The sequence below is a fragment of the Manacus vitellinus genome, unplaced genomic scaffold, assembly GCF_001715985.3.
Source record: "Manacus vitellinus isolate BGI_N305 unplaced genomic scaffold, ASM171598v3 scaffold_12_pilon, whole genome shotgun sequence".
Lineage (NCBI taxonomy): Eukaryota > Metazoa > Chordata > Aves > Passeriformes > Pipridae > Manacus > Manacus vitellinus.
In genome coordinates this window covers 1094048-1116172 of record NW_021938949.1, presented here as the reverse complement: position 1 = coordinate 1116172, position 22125 = coordinate 1094048, and positions in this window count along the sequence as shown.

Below are 22125 nucleotides of genomic sequence, written 5' to 3'. Positions count from 1 at the left end.
TCTCCATGCATGGGATGGGTATTCCCAGCTCAGCTTCTGCTGGTGCTTCACAGCAGCACCTGCAGCTACAGGGCTCTGTTCCTTCATCTTTCTGCCCCTTCCCATGCCCACAATCCATGTCCCTGCACCTGACCCTCATCAGTAATTCCCTATGCACTGCCTTGGGCCACAGGGCTGATTCTGAGCCCACTGATGTTTGCTGAGCTCAGAAAAACATGCTGTGTGCTGTAATTCCTGCTGATGTTCCTTCCTAGCCCCAAAAGGGATACATCATGTTATTCCCCCAGACAGAACTGAATTTGCTCTGCCATGCATGCTCTTAGCCCTTAGCTGGATTTCCTAGCCCCCCTCATACACAGCCATCTCTGCAAATCTGTCCCCTTTTCCTACACACCCCCTCTGCTTTTCCCACATTGTTCCCTTCGCTGTATCCAGATTTGCCAGATTTTGAAGCTCTGGCTCAAATAGGGACATTTTAAAGGTCTGTGGCCCCTATAGAGTTAAATCCCACTCCAGAATTCCCTTTTATTTTTTTCTTCTTAATCCAAAATAAGGATGTCTTTTTCTGGTTTAGCTTATACTGCTTGCAGCCTGCTTTGCTCCCAGCTACATCCAAGCCACTTCCCAGTAGTAACAGAGGGAGAAGAATGCTGAACAGTGTGAGCAGGAGAGACAAAGGCTGCTGTGCAGCAGCATCTGCTTCTGGGACCACTCCACATCTCTCCTGCCCCTTCTCACCTGAGCAAGAGCTTGCATGGATGACTGAGAGCTAAAATAGATGTGTGCCCAGTACAGTCTGCACAGTAGGAATCTAACCCTGCACTTGTGGAGCTGGAAATCTAAAGAATTTATACAAAAATCAAGATGCACTTATCCCTTTCAGATTTACTGCCAATTCAGGGAGGACGAATATCAGTCGTCTTCCAGGTCATTACAGCCTTCTCCAAGCACTGCTTTCCAAGTTTTGCTTTCCCAGCCAGAGTTCCCAGGTATTTTCAAAATACTGCAGCAAGGCAGTTGCAGCTTCTGGGACACAGATACCAGTTTTAACCTACATAATGACAAAAATCTTTTAAAAAATCAATTTTTGGGGTTGAAAATGCTGCTTTTCCCTTTAAAAGAGCAGCAACTATTAAAATCAGATGTTCTGTAGCCCTCATAATTCTAGTATGGGCTATTATTGCCCTACCCATGTTACAACACATCCATGTCAGCAGCATCAAGGAAAATTCTCTCCCTTTCACCCCCCAGGCTTATGTTACTCATGAGCTGATGGAAGGAAATGCAAAAGCTGGTGTTTGACTTTGGGGTGAGCTTTTTGGGGGACCATGTGCTATTTGCTTTGTCACAGAGAACAGCCAAGTTGTCACTTCACATCCCCTCCAGTGTGTTGGGCTGACTTGGTACCCGTCATAACCTCACCAGCTGCCCAGACTTCTTCAGATGGCGCCTTGGCTGCAGTATCCACCCCCTTGGCTCTCCAGGGGAAAGGGCTATTAGAGAGAACATGCTTCCCTTCAACTTCCCCCGGCTCACTCAGCCTTGGAAATCCTCCATTCACAGCTGGCTGTAGCAAAGGTCAGGGTTTTCTGTCGGGCTTTTTTCTTCCCTCTCTCTGGTCTGGAAGAAAGCAGCAGAACCACAGGTGATGCAATTCGATTAGAAGCTCCTGAGGCTTAAATTAAACAGAATTATTTATAAAATCTCTGGGCCATTAGCCCCATCTCTAGCAACAGCCACGCCAGGACTTCTCCCTCACTCCTCCCACATACATTTCCCCTCTATTACAAAGGCTCAGTGAGATCTAATAACATAAAATAAATACACCCCTGCCTTTCAAAAAGGAGAAACTGGCGATGACAATAACAAACAAACAGGTGACAGCAGCACTGGAAGCTGGATGCTTTGCACGTTGCTCTGTGACTCTGGCTGTGCTGCGTCCCTGAGGGGAGCAGTGAAGCCCCCCAACCCACCTCCATGGACCATATAGATGTTGGAAGGATGGCAGTGTTGCCCACAGTCATTGACCTTTCCTTCATCCTCATCCTCAGTCTGCACAAGCCTTCACTGTATAAATAAATCAGAGTCCAGGGTGGGGAGGTAAATTTGGGATGATGCAGACTGCACCTAGCACCCCTGATGCTCTTCCTAGAACTGATGCTCCCTACCCCACCACGAACATCCCATCCCATCTCATCCCAGCCCTCCAAACCTCACCAAGGAGCACCCTGAGGAACCAACATCTCACATCTGAGACTGTGTGCACTTCATTTTTTTTCTTTTCTAATTTATCTTTAGTTCTTTCTTCCCTAGTTGATGAGAACTGAGGCTTCAGGAGAGCTGTACTTGCTCATATTTCACGTCCACTATTGCAGCTGAGACCTTGTAATGAAAGTCAAGCTCTGCTCTGCCTTGTTGCTGGTACTGGGAGCACCAAGTCAATCATCAAGTTATTTTGCAACGTACCGTAAATCCATAGGAGCTGGAAACGTGGCAAATGATCTTCATGTTGCTGAAAGGAAATCAATAGACTGGCTGAGCCTGGAAAATTTTACTTCTCTGGTTGTGGTATTTTATCCCATAGGTTCTGTTTGTCTGATTGAGTTTTTATCTCTGGGATAAAATCAGTCTGACAGACATGAATTTTCTGTTTACACTGAGAAACTTTGTTCTTTCCTGTTTTCCTGCCTAAGCAAACTAAACATTTTAAATTTCAGTCATCTCCAGCATGCCTGCCCTGCAGGAATGTTACTGGTGCTATTTGCAGAGAAATTATGCTGAATAAAAGAGCAGAACTCGTCCCTTGGTATTTTACACTTCCCCTACCCTTGGCTGATTATCAAAGATTTCAGTTCTATTTAGTACTTCTTTCCAGCTTTGTCCAAATTATTTGTCTTGAACAATTCTTGTCTTGAAAGTATGTTGAGTTCAGTTTGCCCCATAGGAATCCCAGGACTTCTACTCCAGTCAGGAAACACTGTGACCATAACCTGTTCTGAAGCAAATAAATCAATTTGTGGGCAGGAAAGTCCCTCTCTCTTCTCCAAAAATATTGTTCACCTCCTGAGCCAAAGTTTAGAACTGCTCGTGTTTAACTTGCACCAATTTATCAGTTCTGAAATGAAAAAATAACACAGTTAAATACAGTCCAGAGCAGCCAGAAAAGGTGGAAAATATGAAGGTTGGTTCCATAGAACATTTATGCATATGTAAAAAGACAAACTTTGCATATATAAAGAAGATACAGTTTTACCATATTTAAGGAAGATAGAGTTGTGTTTCATTTAGTATTTAGTTACAAATATTACTCATTACAGACCTTCCAAGCTCTTGTTTACTACTGGAGGCTTTGAAATCATATTCAAAGGGAGCCAGTGTTGAAATAAATAAAGTAATGTACGTGACAAAGATAAATACAGCAATTGTCTGATTAGGTATACAAGTAATGCAATATATGTTATTTGAAAGTGTGTTCTGACTGCCTCCTGAGCTAGAAGACAATTAAAAATTAAAAAGGAATGAAAAATCCAACTCAGAATGTATCAGGCCAGAACTCTTTTCACAAAGGGCAAAGAAAAGTCCCAAGGTTTAGTGGTAACTCCTAAAGACAGAAGAAATTCAGGCTTTCTGAGTGGACTCTGCTTTTGACAAATGTCTGCATTAAATCATAATCTGAAAATAAAGGGCATTTCAAACGTCACTTAATGTAGTGCTCTGACATGGCTATACTTTGGTAAGAAACCTATCTTTAGCTAGATTTCTCTTTAAAGTTTGTACAGGACTCAGAATCCTTTTGCCGTTCCTCTGCAAGAACCACAGAGATAACCTCAATTCTGGCATTTCCCCACTTGACTGAGCTTTGCTGCACAACCTTAAGCCCTTTGTCTGCATGTGGCAAATACTCACTTCAAGAAACACTGCTGGAAGTGCTGGAGCAAGTCCACAGAAGGGCAGCGAAGCTGGGGATGGGTCTGGAGATTAAGTCCGATGAGGAACAGCTGAGGGAGCTGGGGGTGTTTAGTCTGAAGAAAAGGAGGCTCAGGGGCCACCCTGTCACTCTCTACAGCTCCCTGTCAGGAGGCTGCAGCAGGTGGGGGATTGGTCTCTTCTCCCAAGCAACCAGTGACAGAATGAGAGGACACAGCCTCAAGGTGCACCGGGAAAGGTTCAGGTTGGACATCAGGAAAAATTTCTTCATGGAAAGGCATTGGAACAGGCTGCCCAGGGAGGTGGTGGAGTCACCATCCCCAGAGGTGTTTAAGAAATGACTGGATGTGACACTCAGTGCTCTGATCTGGTTGACACAGTGGTGACAGGTCAAAGGTTGGACTCGATGATCTTACAGTCCTTTTCCAGCCTAAATAATTCTGCAACATACAGATCCTGTTTCTCCTTTTCCTTACATTTGCTCTAGTCACTCACGTCCATGCAAAGACAGTGTGAAACGTCACAACTGTGCTCAGGCAAGTGGTGTGAAGGTCAGTCAATGCCAGTAAAGATGCCTCAAAGTTAATTACCCCCCACTTTTGGGAAGGGGGAGTAAAACTATGAATATAATCCTGAATTTAACAAACATAAAAGACCATTTAATTATTCTGGTTACATTGGTATCCCCAGACACTTTCCCATTTTCCACAGGATCTGCTCCTTTAGGGCAGGAGGTAATTGCTTATTTCCTTGTGCACTTCAGGACATCGTTCTGGAGTAGTTAATGATTTATTAGGAGAGCTGGGAGTGCTCAGCTGCTCTGCAAATCAGGCAGCATCGCTGTGCCCATCACCTTTGATGCTGATAACAAAAAAATCCAACAGCCCACCATCAGGGTCACTAATCAGGAGTGCTGCCAGGCAGCGACACGACGATGACATCAGTTCTCTGCAGAGATTCCCCTCCTGTGAGATACCTGCCATGAGTCAGGCTCTGGGAAGCAAAGATAATTCTGGTGTTCCGAGGTCTCTCCCACACCTTGTTTACCTGCTGCAAAAACCTCCTCCAAGCCAGGGGAAGCCCAGCTGCACTGGCACAAAACCCGCGGTCTGGCTGGAACTCTCTCCAGACTTACAGGTTGTCAAATGAACATTTGCATCAATTTAATTTTCACATGACTCACCATTAAGTGATTCAGTCCCTCTCAGAATAGCCCTCAAGTGGATCTGACCTTTCTTTTAAAGCTTGACCTCAGGTGGGGATTTAGAGAAGGAACAGGACAGTGATTCAAATGCAGATGCCAGGGTCAGGCAGCTTTGCCTTGACAAGGTGTAGCTCACAAAGGAAGAGCTGTCACAGCACAGACACTCTTGATTCCTGCTTTCCTGCTGCCTTGTATCCATTACCAAAAAGGACAGCATGGATGAGGATAGGAGAGGGAAGCCATTGCAAGAGAGAAAAAACCCATGTACATGGGACCACAGTGCTGAGATTGAAATGTGTCTGCAAGGTGAGACCTAACAGTTGTGTGACTTAGCCTGCAGACCCTCTTTGCCCTGGAGGGTCTTTTTTGCCTGGAGCCAGCATGTGTTAAATATCAGTAGGAGGGAATACTGATAACTATTTTTGTGGGTGACACTTGCTTTCCTGAAAGCACAAAGGCCCATCCCTTTTCAGCCTGTCTATCAGCTTCTGCAGCTACAAGTGTTGCCTCCAGACACCTCTCCAGTGCACAGAAGTAGAGATTTAGCACCCAAGCATTCAGGTAAGTAGGTTTAAAACCAGTCCCTGTTCAGGGTACTTTCAAAAGGACTGTGGACCCACTGCTCCTGGGGAAGCAGAAGGGGCTGCAGTGCATGGTTTGAAGAATGCAGAAGTCAAATGTGGTGGTGATTTTTGTCCTTTTTAGAGGGGTAAGGCAAAGCTCTGAGGGGAGATGAGTGCCAGAGCAGGAATCCACTTACACCTCGGTAAGATCTGCCAAGCCACACCTCTGGAGGCATCTACTGCTCTCACAAAACTAGGAAGGGAGCAATCATCTAAAGTAGGTGGTCAGTCAGTCTGAACTCCCTCCCTTGTCAATACTTGTCCCAGATTGACAAAATTTGGTTGGACAAGGTTGGGCTCAGCCTCGCAGTTACCTCCTGAGTGCAGCATTACAGACTGACCTCACCACCACCAGTAATGGGCCACAAAACAGCAGCTTCTTGAGGATCACCTGGCAAAACACTTGTACAGGTACAGGACTACATTCAAAGGTGGTCCATGGTGATCATCCTCCCCACCTCCCTTCCCTGTCTTTGTCACATATTCTGTATCTACAAAGGTGCCATATTAATGGTTTCTCTTAAGCACATACTTCTTTACACTGAACCCAATAGGTTCAGAGGAAAACTCAGGTTGGAAGGGATCTGCTCCAGTTCTCCTGTGCTCTCCTACTCTGTTTCTTGGCAAAAAAAACCTTTAAAGGCTTGCAAGAGGAAAGGAGGACCTGCTGGTTTTAGGAAGTTCCCAGAAAAATGACTGTCTTGAGCCCACCTCACCAAGCTAAGTCAGGTCTCCTTAGCTCCAAAGTGACCCCATTCCCTTTCCTCCTCTTTTTCCCACTCTCCAGCATCCTCCTCACCAAAAAGCCTCCTTGTATCACCCAAACCCCTTCTTTGTCTGTTCTTTGACTTACTCCAGTTTTGAGACTCGCTTTACCCTGCTGAAGTCAAGAGGGGCACCAAGTCTGATGTGGAATATTCTGTCCTCTCCTGGAGGCTTGTTTTTTAGAAACTCTCCATTTTCAGAGGTCACTGGCTTGCTCTTATCCTGAAAGCTGCCCCTGGCAATACTCGTCCTTCCTTTGTAACAAAAACATCCCAGGCCTGAAGTTATATAAGTGTCACATGGGTTTAAGGCATTTTTTCCCCACTCACTCATAAGTGTCAGCAAGAGTTTCTTATCCACAGGCTGGGAGTCCAGGAGCAGTTCATGTCTCTTTGGCTCCCATATCTCATCACAGGGCACTTTTCACTTCAGAAATCTCTCTTCCTTTCTCAGGCTGCTCCTCAAGTCAGGAGGAAGACTATCAACTGATGTCTGAAGGGGGGGTCAGCCCAGCAAACAGTTTTGGGGAGAAGTATTTATGAAATAGAAAGATGCAGGGTGCTGACCCCTTCATCTTGCATTTTGCTGAAGAGGGATTTGAACTGTTAATTTTCCAGTGTGCCACGGAGAGGGCCGCCAAAGAAAGTCCCAGTTACTAAAAACCTCACAGTGAGTTGTAAGAGTCCCCTTGCTTGTCAAGTGACAGACTGTATTCAAAAGCACGTAGATAGGCATGAAAAATGCCAGGAAACAGATAGGAAAAGTAAGAGAAAGAAAAATAGTCCCAGGCCACCTCCATCCTAGAGAGCTGAGCCAGCCATCAGCAACACATGTACAGCCAAGCTGGAAAAGCCCAGCAAGTCTTTGTGGAAACATTCCTACAAAAGCATCGCCAAACTTTCCCAGAGACCAGGGCCTCCAGGAGTGTGAAGTTGCGTTGCTTCCCCACAAGGAGCACAGGAAAACTACCAGCAAGAGTTAGGCTCAAATCTCTCACAAACTGGACAAAATAAGTAAGATAGGAAGATGTCATTCTATTTTTCCCTGACCAGAAAGAGTTCCATTTATAATGGTTACAAGCAAGACACTTCTAGAAGGAAGCACAGTATTTGGATGAACGTTTTTCTAACCTCTGAAATTTGTCTTGCTGATCTATAAACTGTTCCCATGACTCAGACACAAATTCCAGCTATGGTTTAACGTAGCTCTCTTTTTCCTCCTGCTACATGTGCCTGATTCATGTCTTTTCACAAAATCATAGAATCATTAAGGTTGGAAAGGACATCCAAGATCAAATCCAATAAAATAAAATTCAGCTAAATGCATGCACTATGACAGAAACACAGTTGCTGCCAGTCAAGATAATGTTTTCCAGAGCTGAGGTTTGTGGTCTTGTTTTCCCTTTCTCTGACATACTCACAGGTTATGTTTGGTAGAAAAGTTTAATATCTAAAATCAGAGTCTCACTGTGGATGCTGATGTTAATGATTCAGCCAATGCACTTAATCCTTACAGCAGGTGCAGTGCATTACTGGCTTTAACTGAAAGACACTTAGGCTTTTTTTCAGAATCTTGGATCTTTTGCAACAGCTCTACAGCCACCATCAGGCTCTTTTGATGTGAACGGTCATTGATCAGCAGAAATGATACAACAAAAGTGGGACTTGATGGGTTTGTTCACACCTCAGTCATCCAAGTGCTGATGGGTGCAGTTCCAGATCAATTGGGTTGCTGTGCATAAAACCTTTCATAATACAATATTTTGATACATAGTCTGTTTTTGGGCTTATTTGCTTGGCTTTTTGGTTGGTTGGTCGGTTTTTCAATAAGCAAGAGGAATATATCTTGTTTAATACAAACTCAAAAAGAGGTGATAAATGTAGTCCAAAAGTAACTTAAACTCTTGGGGCACCTACAGATAAGATAGCAGTTGAGCTATGGCTTTTAGAAAGTGGCTTCTGTTGAAATTTGTGTCTTTAATGTTTTTCTTCTAGTTTTTTTGGTTGATGTTTCAAGAGATTGAAATTCTCACTTACTATTATTTCTCCAGAAGATTTTAATGGATCATTAATATGTGCAGTTTATTAAGCAGGCAATAGTAGCATTACAACAGGAAAAGAAGGGGAAAAAAATCAGTGCAATAACCTAATCAAGTGGCTAAGCCTGCAAAATGGGGCCAGGGCTCCCGGGTTTCACTGGCTCCATGCTTGACCTTGAGGCAGTTGTGTTTATTTGTTCATTCATCTTCAAAATTATAACCTGCATTACAGGTGTGCTGCAAACTTGGAGTCCTGCCTGGGAAGACTACGAGGAGCATCTGATAAGTGGCACCTCCCTGCCCTTCACAAATAGAGTTTGCAGCAGAGCTCACAGGGAAATCCTGTCACCGTAGACAGGGGAGCACTGCCTATTCCACCCAACCAGCACCCGGCTCAAACCTCACTGTTCCTTCCTTTCCATTTCTTTTAGTAAACTTGTATCATTACCATTGATCGTTCTGTTAATCTGGGGCAGCAACTGACCAGCTCTTGATCAATTACCTGACCAGGCCTCACGCTCCATCGCCTCCCTAATTGCATCCCTGAAAGAAATGGTGCTCAGCCCTGTAATGCTCCTCTTAAGGGTAATACAGTTGTTCTGGAAAGCTGTTAATGGTGTTGTGCCTCTTGAAACAACACAGCTGTTAAAAACTCATTTGGGAGGAAGACACTGATGCCGAGTATTGAGAGGAGGAGTGATGTAAAGCCTCTGTGTTTGCTGTTCTAATTGTTTCATGAAGGAAAACTGGCCAAGCTTGTCGATTATGTCTTAGTTTTAAAGGCAGAGCCCGTAATGTGAGGGCAGACACAGGGAGGGTGGGGTGGAATGCTGCTGGCGTGGGCTGGCACGGGCCTGACGGGGTCAACACACTTTGGGTAGTTTTTCCATCAGCAGGAAATCTGGCTCTACAATCATGTCTCTCCAAGGAGATATTTGCATTTTTCATAGCAGGCCCTGACTCTCCAGAGCAGCCATTGGTGCTGATTTCTAAACAAAAGTGCATCTCAGAAGAGTTTGACACCGGAGGCTGCAAGAACCATTTGGATGAGCTGCTTAGGTGATTAACACCTGAACAGGGGCAGCAGAAAGACTGCGTGTCTTGCTGTGCTGGGATGATCCAGACTGCCTAAATCCCTTGTGAGATGTGCCTTGTGAGACAGACTTCTGAAGGGTGAAGCCAGAAAATTGCAGTGGAACCAGCAGGAGGCACCAGGCAGAGACATGTACCTGAACTCCTGCCTCTCCTGGAGCTTGGATCTCCCATCAGACATCTTCAGTCACTTTGCAATGTCTCCTGAAATCAAAGTAGAGCTCCTGCTCTCCAGAACACCACCAATTAGTAAGCCACCGCCCCTCCTGTGCAGGATGGATGTGTATTGGCACTGGGTACCCTGGGGGGTTGACAGATGGGACATCTTGGTTCCAAGCAGCAAGAACAGGGTCAATCCTACAGCTCCTCTATTCCAGCCTCCCATAGGCTGTGGGTATGCCAAGACTAAGGCTTTCTTCACATCCAGTTCTCGAGTTTGAATGACCAAGATCACCACAACCAGGTCAGAGAGACAGAAAACTAGAACAAATTAAGCCACACACCAGAGGACAGACCTGCATTCTGGTCTCTCCTCACAGGACTATTCCTGAGTTTTTTCAGTCAATGACTGTCTCTTATAAAGGGAATAAGCCATGCTTAAAGCAGGGATCAGCACCCAGGAAGACCACCAGAGAAGATTCAGCAGGACTCAAGGGGCATCTGGGACAGAATGTCACCCAGCACTTCATAGATAGGATGGCTTTCCCTGAAGCCTAATTTTGATCTTTTTTGATGAGAAATATGGCAAATTCTTCCTGCTCTTCCCACACAGACATCCCCCACGCTCCAATATTAGAAATTCCTAGCACACACAATAGGACCATGACTGCTCATTTCCACATTCTCATAATTTTCTTTAGTCACACCTCTATGATGTTTAATAAGTCCTCCCTGAATGTGACAGCAGTCATATGCCAGCAGCACAGACATGGCATTAGTCATATTTCCTCTACGTTGGAGTAATGCAATCATGGCTTGGTAATTCAAACTGCCCTTTACTGACATGTTTGGCTTCATGCTTTTTTCTTTTGTATATTCAAAATGTAGTAATTTGTCCCTTCAGCCCTGTCTGAAGCAGACAAAACCCTGTGAATTGCACAGTGAAGGCTGTGCCAGAACACCAAGGAATGAGGGAAGAACAAGTGAAATGAGAACAAAAGAGGGAAAAGTACATGAAAAACAGTAAGGTGGAGAGAAAAGTGAGGGGGAGATTATCTTCAAGCCACAAACACCTTGGGCCATTGCCTGGTGTCTGGTTTGAGACCTGTGCAAGGTCACCCCAGAAGTGAAGTGGCAACACACACCCCTATGATGTGAGGAAACGTGCAGGACACAGAGCACATGCAGTAGAACACATGACACGTGCAGGCATGTGCTCTGATGTGCAGTGGCAGTCAGGCAAGAGAGTTATGATTGCTGGTGGACCCACGATATCAGCACCCTTTGTCATGAGCCCTCCTCGCAAATTTCTTCTCTCTTTATGTTCTTCCTCATCCTCTTCTTCTTTGACTTTCTTCTGAAAATCAGTGGCAGGATTTTCTCGTGTCAGTGCATAAAATTATGTTGCAAGCACATTTTAAAATAAATATCAGGTCAATAATACAACCATTTCAGTCTCTGGTATCACTAAGACCAACAACAAACTAATGCAGTTCATGTAACATGACTTCTAATTATTTTGTGTCTGAGGGAGGAGAGTGAGGACTTGATCTCTCAGAGTGCTGTCTGAAAGTCAGATTGGGGTTTTTTACAGATCAGGTGGCTTTTAGGTCTCCTCTTGAGATGCTTCAGGGTTTGGCTTTTGCTGAGCTGGGGATCATCTAACTAGTGGAGGATGCAGCAGCAGAAAGGACACTCCTACAGCAAGTGCACTTCTTTTCCTGCCCAGAAGCATCTAACCCAAACACAGAATAGCCTTTCTCTGTAGGTTTTTCTGGCATTCATGATTCAGCAGATTCTATGAAAAGGCCATGGATGAGCCAGAGTAATCGTCAAATTGTTCACAAAACCCAGGCTGTTTAGGCAACCCAGAGACTTCTGACACAACAGAAGGAGGTGACGATGTTTTATCAGCAAGACAACATTTTGACATTAGATGTTTGATGATGAGAGCTCTGGGGACTTGACAACATCCCGAGCTGGGGCTCCACATGCTGACCCTGCTCTCTTCCTACACTCCTGTTTTATAGTGCCTGCTAAAGCCAACACTAACAAGGACCAAAATCAGGATGGTGCCAGCAGCTGGAAACCGCCTTTGGCAAGACCATGGGACAGAGATGGAGACAAAAAACATAAAGAGGGTCAGGTGGGACAAGGAGTTGCCACAGCTGACCATGAGTTAAGTCTACTTTACCCTGTAAAGAGTTTCTAAAATGTCCAAATGCCCAGAGAACAATGGCAACATGGAGTACTGTAACTGTAAAAACAAGAGCACTTTCTCAGACCTCCCTTTCATGGAACACTGAATGTTCACCCCAAATAACATTCTGAGGATCAACGACCCTTTCATATACCTAGAGTTAGGTACCCCCTTCTGTATCCTGTTGCCTCAGGGCTTTCTGCATCCCCAGTCCCAAATACAGCTGAAGACATCTAGTATTCGGACTCTAATTTTGAAAGTCTTGGCTGCCAGCCTGAATATATTAGTCCTTATATTGTTAACTGTATACTCTAAATTATAAAGCTGATGTACGGTGACTGACTCAATGTTTGCATTTTCTGCCTTCTTAATTCTAAGGAGGCAAAATTCCTTTTTATGGAGAGCCTGTTTTGAGGTAACTGAGACCAGTTGTGTCAATAAGGGTTTGTAGGGTCTTATCTGAAAACTCTTAAGTCATTTGGGAACCTCATCTTCTCATGCACATGCAGACACACAAAGAAACACATAATCCTGTTAAGTTACAGTTGTAGTCAAGACAATGTTGGATCCATTCTGCTGTGTTGGCTCAGTTGGAGCTGTTCTCTGCTCCCTTAAAAGGAGTGGGTCTACTCAGTAGATAATGGAACAGAAAATTTCATCCTATCTTTGCAGATACAATGTCAAATCAGAATCAGAGGGATCTCATATTTAGGATGAACTCCTCAAGTAGGCCCATCCTTTCATGACCTTCAAGGCATGTTCAGGTATGCTGGTACTAGTAAATCAAATACTGTGAGGCCTGGTTATTTCAAACAATACAGAGTAGCTTGCATTAATGTGTCTCTCCCTCCCCCCAGACTGGTTGTTTTTATCCCAATTTCCCAGGAAGAAAAGTCCCCAGCCTGTGTCGTCACTCCACCTATGCTCAGGTGTCCTACAGTAGAGTTCCAGCTGGAACAGGCCAAGCCTGTGATAGAAATTGTGCCAAATATTGCACAGCCCAGATGCTGCCAGCCCCATACACAAGCCTTATCCTTGCCCTGGGCATTGTCCTAGCAAACTCTCTGCTGACTTGAAGTCCCCAGAAGCAGATTCTCCAGCCCCCTGCCCAGCACTGCCTGGGCACAGCCCCCTCCAGTGCAGGGATGCTGGGCACCCTTGGAGAAGGGCAGAGAACTGGTGTATCACCATGGAGGATTTCACCTGCAGCATTGCTGCGCCCTTTGGCATTTTCTGCCCTGTCTCCACCAAAACGTGGTGGACCTTTGCTGCCAGCTGCCTGGAGGTGGTCTCAGGAGAGTCTGGGCAGCCACTGCTGCTGGGTGCCAGCGGGCTGGCATTGGTAAGCCCTGCAAGGGTGTGAGCAGCTCCCTTTGGGATCTGAGCACACTGAAACAACCTCTCTCCTGTGCTCCAGCTTAAAAACAAGATCACACTCCCTTTTATAAGCCCACTCCTTTATTTCCAGTTCCCAAAGACCTCTGAAAGGTCGTCAAAGCTGCAATAACAGTCTTTAGTAAGAGTAATATGTTTCTTTTCAGGTATTTGTGTTATGTGTTGGATGTTGCTTAATAAAACATTTACCCGAAGGGCATGAAAACACCCCCTCAAATGCACACACATACATCCTGTGGATAAAAGCTCCTAACTGCAGCAGGAAATGTGACATTTCAAACTGGATGGATGAAGGCACTAATCACACACACACACACACACCCATCCCCGTAAGGAATGATCCTGCGGAGACCAGGAGAGGGAGTAGGCAATGGAGCTGCTCCTTTCCAGCTCAGTGCCAATATGCTGTGGAATATAATTTCTTAATTTAATAAACAGCCCTACCCTCCTCACACAACCCACTGCTCAGGGAGCAAACCTGAAGTGAAGGGAACCTATGTCATAGCAAAGGTGAGGAGTTGGTGTTGGTTGTAACAAAGATTCTCCACTTCTTTGCACCATGTGCAAATTTTCTCCTACTTCCAGGGTTGTTAAATTTGACAGACTTCCAGTTAGCATTTAATTTTATTTTTTTTTCTCAAGAGGGAGGAAATCAGTTTTACATTTACTTGAATACAAACATATACCTTAAATATAGCGTACATAAAGCTGCTTTACTGCCTGTCACTGTCCACTCCCCCAGGCTGTCACAGTTCCTCCAGGAAAAAGAAAAATTATGGTTAATTCAGACCTTCACCTCAGTGTAAGCCCACATACATGCAGTGGAATACCACTAGTTGAAATTTCACTTCAAATGACACATAGACACATGAACACACAGTCAATAAATTATCCACCTCTAATTAAAAAATTGCACCACCCTTTTCTGAACCACTGACCACTCCTTCTCAGGCACACATTTTGTGCAGCATTTACATGGATTGTTTTTAATATTTTTTTTCTTTATCCTACCTCCTTACACAGTCATAGTCCCTGCCATGGGGTGGGAGCTGCTTAGAGCAACCCCGTCCAGTGTGCCCACTGCTGGGTGCCCAGTGCCTGGACACCCAGCCCAGCATCCAGTGCACAAGATGGGCACTGATTATATGGGTGTAGGGTCCATGAAAGGCCACCAGGAAGGGCTGATTGCTGCATGCTTAACTCTCACTCCTCAAGGCTTGAACGTGCTAAAATAGAACAGTATTGCCATAGCTGGAGTCACAACCAAAGACACCTTCCTGCAGGCAGATGTTTAAGATGTTTTTTAGAAAGTCTGGCAGAGTGGTGCACCTCCTGACCCTCCTTTGGGCAACCCAAGAAAGCGAGATTCATCTTGGACTCATTTTGGAAGATGTATCCTTCCCTACCAACCCCTTGCCACAGCATGTAATGGGGAGGGATGCTCTCCCCCTGCAGAAGAGCATCAGCAGTGTTTTGGATGAGTCATCTGTGCAGGATCAGGCATTAGGGACAGAGGGATCTCCAGGTATCATGGGATGTTCTTGGGGAGAAGAGGAGAGCCTATTCCATGGATTGAGGAAAAATTGAATATTTCCTTCAGTGACGGTTCAGCATGAAGTGGGTGGTTTTATCACTCAGAATTGGGAAATGTTGCATGGCTGGCACTGGTGGGCATGTTGTTCTGGGGCTTTCCTTGCTCCAGAGGTAGCTGTGGCCATCGGGGTGGGGGGGAGGGTGTCAGGAGGGGCACATGCTCTGCTCCTCCCATCCATCTCCCTAAGCAGTTTGGTGACTGACAGGGCACGTCAGGAAAGGGACACCCCACACAGGGGTACAGCAGTGAATACTGGGATATTTGCCCTCAGGACATCTACCCAAAGCACCAGTAAACTGTGGTAGGGGTATGACTCAGTGGGAAAAGGGATCTGGGTTTAAGTGGGAGTGGGTGCCATGCTTTAGGCTCATGGGGGCTGCACGTCTGCACATGAGGGATGGCCCGTGGCAGGGTGTCACCACTACCAGGTGCTCCCCTGATCCCCCTCCATCTTTGCCTCTCTGGCATCTTGGTTTTCTTGAGCTTCTCATTTCAGTGTTACAGTACAGCTGTACTTGAGGTAAAAATTTGTTGTCTTGGGGAAAAAAAAAAAAAAAGTAATTTACTGTGAAGCACTGGCTGAAAATCATTTTCTGAACCAGTGCACAATTTTAATCAGACGACCATACTGTATCCAATCAAGGGAGGATTTGTGAGGGGGGCAGGGGGTGTTTCACTGTGGCCTTCCCCAGAGGACAGTAAATCCAAGCTCTGCTCAGGAAGACAAGATGTCTCAGGCTTCACAGCCTGTCCAAACCTAATTTGCACTAGAATTACACGGCCATTACTAATGTATACAGTGACTCAAATTGATTATCTTGCTATTAGTAAGAGCAACTTGCTGGCTTTGGTGATGGCAACTTCTGACTGAGGAGGAGAACAAAGGGGTGAGAGTAAAGCGAAGTTGCTGCTTTAAAGAGTACATGGGGGTGAGGGGGACTGTAGGGATGAGGAGGACCATGGGGGTGAGGAAGGTCATGCTGAAGGGAGAGTTCAGCATACACAGGACTGTGTAACTTGCTGGACTTAATATTTTCTGTGCTTACTCCATCTCGCATAAAAAAATTATCACCTGGCTTAATGTTCCAGTCCCTGAAGTCTCAGCACATGTAATAGGAGTGTCTCCAACAAAGGACTTTTAAGGTCATGGGAAATCTCAGACCTCCCAGGGACTCCTGTTCATGCTTGCAGTCCTGGGAGTGCTGCTCTGTGGGAGACCCCAAACACACTCCTGCACAGCCTCACCCACTTCTTCAGGCTGTAAGCAGCCTCCACAGGGCACAGACCTTGCACCTTGCACCACCAAAGAGCTCTGCAGTGAGGATTGCATCCTCCCACACTGGCCCAATGGCAGCCAAAGCTTCTGAGTGACAGTAGGGACTTTAGTAGGAGACTTCACATCCCACTTCTTCCTACACCCCCACAGAGGATGGGAACCCCCCCCTGAGACTGGGAGCCTGGAGTGCAAATCCCTGGTGCAAAATGGGTGCAGGGGTGTCTGAATATTGGCCTCCAGCTTTTCCAGTGAGTGTCTCTGCTTTTCATACACGTGACTTTGGAAGAAGAACGTGGCCTGCCTTGGACACCAAACTCCTGGCAAGGGTTCAGGACAGGCAAGCCCAGAGGTGGTGATGGTGCCCCTCTGCTATTGACAGGACTTACCCTGACAGTAGGAACAGCAACTTCTTTCCTGAAATCTCCTACACCACAGCACAGATCCTATGTAATGAAAACACAGCCCTGTAGACAAAACTCCTCTCCCACACAACCACACGCTGATCCCAACTTCATGCGAACACACATTTTGCATTCCCACCCACGGGAATCTCCCCGCACTTTAAAACACCTGAAGACTGGAGCTGAGACAAAGAGAGGATGGGGAAATTTCCAGAAAGCCTTTTGCTACTCCTGCACAGCTTTTTCCTGTTACACTTGCTTGACATTCCAGGATGTCTGTGACACAGCACAAAGGAAAGGCTGAGGTATTGTCACCCAGGCAAACACACACCAAGGAATCTCTCCATTCGTTTTTTAACCCTGGTAGTATTTGCAGGGGTCTGAAGACCCTCCTGAGCATGGGGTGGCAGTGGGGCAAGGCAGCCCTGTCACCAGCACATCTCTCACCATGAGCTCCTGAGCTCTCAGTGAGCACTGCTGGATTCTCTGCTCAGATTTCTCTCGACTGGAAAGGACAGTCAGTCTGATGTACTAATTATACAAAAATACAGTTACTGATAGTGTAACAATAGGAATAGCAATAAAGTTGTCTTCAAGATGCAGTTAAGTTAGGTGAATGCCAACACCTTGTTCTGGAGCTCCAGCACATCACAGCTTGAGGTGAGCTGACACCTTGATGTCAGGGTGATGCTCTGCAGAAGGTCCTTCAGCTGCCACTGAAGCAGCTCAGGTTCAGTCCAAGGACTTGCTGATGGCTGAGGGACACTCCTGGCATCCTCCCCTCAAGCACTACCATTGGTCAGGTCAGCTTTCTCACCTGCTTTCACACCTTTTAGTTTTAGGTTATCTTGCATCCCACACTGGAATCAAGTCCAAGCTCAAGCTCAGTTTTACAGCCAAGCTGTCTAATCCAGCTGTGGTTTCGTACCATCACGCTTTGTGTCCCACTATGGCTCCCCAGGTGCTCAGGCATGGCCACCCTGCTTTTGGAGGCACTGCAGCACCAAAAAGCATCAGCTGGGTCACAAAACAGCTGTGGGGAGAAGAATGCTATTATGGGATGGTGTTCCTCCAGATGGATGCATCCATGCAAAGACAGGACACTGCCTAAGGCTGTGGAGCACCAGCAGCTTGGCAGGTGCTTCCACTCCCTCCCAGGCTCCAGCCTGCTCGATGCTGAGCTCTGCCCCATCAGCTCCTGAGAGCTGCTAGAGAAAACTTCCACAGGTCTTTGGTTGCTCCCTTGGGAAATATTGATTCTTGACACAACCCAAATTCACTTCTGTGATCTGCTAAATATCTCTGCTCTGTTCATTAAGCAGAGTTGGAAGCACTTTGTTCCACACCTGTTTTCTGCCTCTCTCCCCACCCACTGAAGGCACCGGCGGGGAAGCCAGGATGACAGCCATCGTACCCCTCAAACCAACATCACAAGCCTTGTGTTCAGCTCTTGGAAGTGAGTATTTTGGGAACATCATGTTGCCACAGCTGTTCATTTTTCACACAGCAGGTGGGAAACCTGCCCTGTTTGAATGGCTTGATGGAAAAGGCCAGTTGCTCCATAATAATTTACAACATGGGAAAGTGGGGGTTGCTTGTAGCCAGCACCAAGTTCCAGCCCAGAGCATCCAGACAGACACTTCAGATATTTTAAGCAAATACTGAAAGCTCTGGTTCAGTCTTTTCCTCTACACTATGGCAAAAGCAGACAATCCATTAATTGCACAGGCAGATGGCTATTAGGAAGTGTGTGAGAACTGGCTACACCACCACTGTGTAGGTGGAGCTGATTAGATGGATCTGAATCAAAAAATAATAAAAAAGAGAAAGATTTCCTACATTTCCTTTGCTGCATGGTGAGAAAAGCTTTTCCTGTGCGACTGCAGGAGAAGACAATTCAAAAATAACAGTAAAATTGCTTCTCACCTCCCCACTGAGTCATGTTACTAGCAACAGCATGTTGGGGCTTATATATGTAATTCCTTCACAGCTTCACTGCTGGGCAACAAGCACATGGGCACCAGGATGGGCACAGGAGGGCTTGGTGTTTCCTTCACGCAGGCTGGCACAGGTTAAACATGTAAAGAGACCCAGGCAGTTCCAGAGGTGCCATTGCTCTTCAGACTGCCTCCAAAAAATCCCCTCCCTATTCCTCTGCTGTCCAAGCTCTGCTTTACTCTGGGTAAAGGATCTTTGGAGCAACTTCACCATGGAGACCTCCCACCAAAACTAGGCAAAGCAAGGTTGTTGTATTTCAACAGGCCATTCCACCCACCAGCACAGATGACAAGGGCACCTGGCAGGCAGGAGACCTCCTTCAAATCCTCCAGGGCTGACCTGGGCACCTCTCCAGCGAGCAGCCCCAGGGACAGCATGGCTCTAGCTGGCCAGTTTGGTAGGAATTGTGCAAACTGGGAGTTTCCACTAGAAAGGTCAGTGGCTTCAAGCTCATCAACCAAATCAGAGAAGGCTGTAAAAACATGTCTGCTTGGACATCTTGCTAAACCAGGTGGTGGACTGGCAGAGTCATGGAATAATAGAATTGTTTCGGTTGGAAAAGAACTTTAAGGCCATTGAGTCCAACTGGTGCCACATCCACCACTAAACGGTGCCCCAAAGTGCCACATTTACATGGCTTTTCAATACCTCCCGGGATGGTGACTCCACCACTTCCCTGGGCAGCCTGTTCCAGTGCCTGACCACCCTTTTGGTGAATAAGTTTTTCCTAAAATCCAATCTAAACCTCCTCTGGCGCAACGTAAGACCATCTCCACCAATCACTGCTGGTCAGATCAGCAGCTTCTGCAAATCCTGGGTTTTGCCATGTACTTGCCCAGGGAAGTGGTGGAGTTACCACCCCTAGAAGTGTTCAAAAAACATGTAGATGTGGCACTTAGGGACATGGTTTAGTGGTGGACCTGGCAATGTTGGGTTAATGGTGGCACTTCATGATCTTAGAGGTCTTTTCCAACCTTAATGATTTATTTTACAGAACACCTGAGTGTCTTTGTCAGGAAAATGATTCCAGTAATGAAAAGGACACTCAAAGGTGGGTGTTGCAGCACCACTGAAACTATCTGATGAAAGAAATCCTCAGATATCTGGGTGCATATCTTCTGCCCTTCTAGTTGTTGCCTGCTGTATCCAATATATGTCACTTTTTCAGGACAGGGACTGTTTCTCCATAGTTTAGTGCAGCATTCAACACAACTAGAAAATAAGATCTATCTTTACAACTACAGGACAGATTGAAAATTGCTCTGAAGTAAACCAATCACACACACACAAAAAAGCAGATCTTTAAATTCTACCTCCCAAATTGTGTTTACAGATGCAAATCAATAGCACTGCAAGACACCAGTGCAGGGTTAAATCCTCACCCATAATGAAATTCATTAAGAAGCTGGAGACAAAATTGTCTGTGGAGCAGACACACCACCTGGGTGGTCAATCTGAAGGCACTTTCAAGCATTACTGTAAAAACCCTTTTCTAGGAAAAATCTTTAACTTCATACTGCTCTTGATAGAACGCTTCAATACAGTGCTTGGAACAACTCATTTTAAACGGGTGTTTTAGTATCACAAACAGAAGGACAGTTATTATTCGCCAGAGACACTCCATGTATAGCCCCCATCACTTCTGGCCGCCGAGGCTGACACTGTGGGAACAGTCTGCCCTCAAAAGGCCAAATACCAAAGTGCACCGAGTGGAGCCACTGGGCTGCCGCCCAAAGACCACGAGCACAGGGGCAGCTCTCCCCTGCATTCCTTTCCCCTCTGCCTCCTATTTCACATCACTTCCATCCTGATTCAAGAACAACTGAAACAATCAAGAGTAGACAGCCAGAGGAATATCACAAAATCAGTGTATCAGTCCGTGGACAGCCCAGTTGTCAACTTCCCTCGCAATTTGGCTATTTAGCTTTAAAAACAAACACGGTAGAAAAGTGGAGGAACAAACTTCTCCACTTCCAGGACTCCTGCTGCTTAGCTGCAGCACGGAGGTTCCCATTGTCATTACAGAAGCATGTGATTAATTCTGCAACAGGAATGACAGATGGACACAGGCACCAGCACAGTTCTCACAAAGGGTGTTGAAGTAATTACTTACAAAGGTGCCTCAAACAAGTGTGTAAAGCCTCACCCCCTCGCTGTTACTCATCTTACATTTCCTACTGTAAAGAAAGCTCATTTTTTTGCCACATGCCAGACTCCACAGTTAATTGAGATCAGGAAACCAGCAGGAGAGGAGCAGGTGAACGTTCTCTTTGGCACAGAGCAGCACTGGAAGTGGTTTCATGGTTCAACACCCGCTGCCGCCCTCCGAGGGGAGCTGTGGAACACCAACCACGCTCAAACGGAGCTGAAAATGATACAGGCAGCCCAGTCCGTGCGGTTAAGCCACGAGGCACGGAAATTATGGTAATTGGGGCTTGCAGGAATCCAAGGGGGCACATAAGGCCCGAGGAGGTACCCAGCGAGGGAGCAGCTGGTCCCCAGAGTAGCTTCCACAGAGGCAGAGTCACACGGGGCATTTCTGCTGTCAGTGGCCAGTTGTCAGCAGCAAGGGATGATACCTGGAGCTCCTCACATACACCTGGCACTGCCCCAACACAGGTTTTTGCTGTAGATGGACATGTATCTGTAGCACTGAGATCTGTTTCAGCTGCCCATGGGTGCGTGAGCACTGCAGGAGAGATCTGTAACCTCTGGTGTGAAAGGATGAAGGCGGAAGGCTGAGTTAAAAACCATTAACAATTTAAATAATGGGGAAGAAGAAAGACAATGCAAAGGGCAATGACCAGGTACCTTTTCCAAAGGGTGACACCACTGCAGTGCCAAAAGGCTGCCTGGACTCCAGTGAAGCACACACAAGACCACCAAGAGGCACATGAAGCATCTGGAACTTTGTTATTCCAGGCAACACACCCGGACATCTCCCACGTTCTGTAAAGGCAGACGTGGCTTGTTGTTTTGTTACATTTGATAACGATTTACAACCACAGTTCTGGGCTAAAATTGAAATGAGCAAACATTTTGTCAGGATTCTGCCCAATTTCTCTCTAATTTATGTGGGCAGTAGGCCTTTATGATGTCCTTAGCTAGTGACATTTCTCTGAATTTAAATGTCTGGATTTTGTGCACATGTTCTTGGCAAACCCAGAAGTGTCATGGGAACCATGACTGCTTTATAAAGAGATCTACTTTGGGATACCACAACTGAACAGAGATGAAGGGAACTACACAGTTACAGGAACACCCAGCTGATGATTCACAACATCCAAATAATGCTCCTGATTCATCCTTTCTGAAAACAGCCCAATTCAGCCTGGCACTACATGACCCTTCTTTCATGTGAAAATTACTGAAGGTGTTTTGTTTTTATCGCACAACTCCAAATATAAATCGATTCTTACCAAGAAAAAAAATTCTAAATATGTCAAGTTTTTA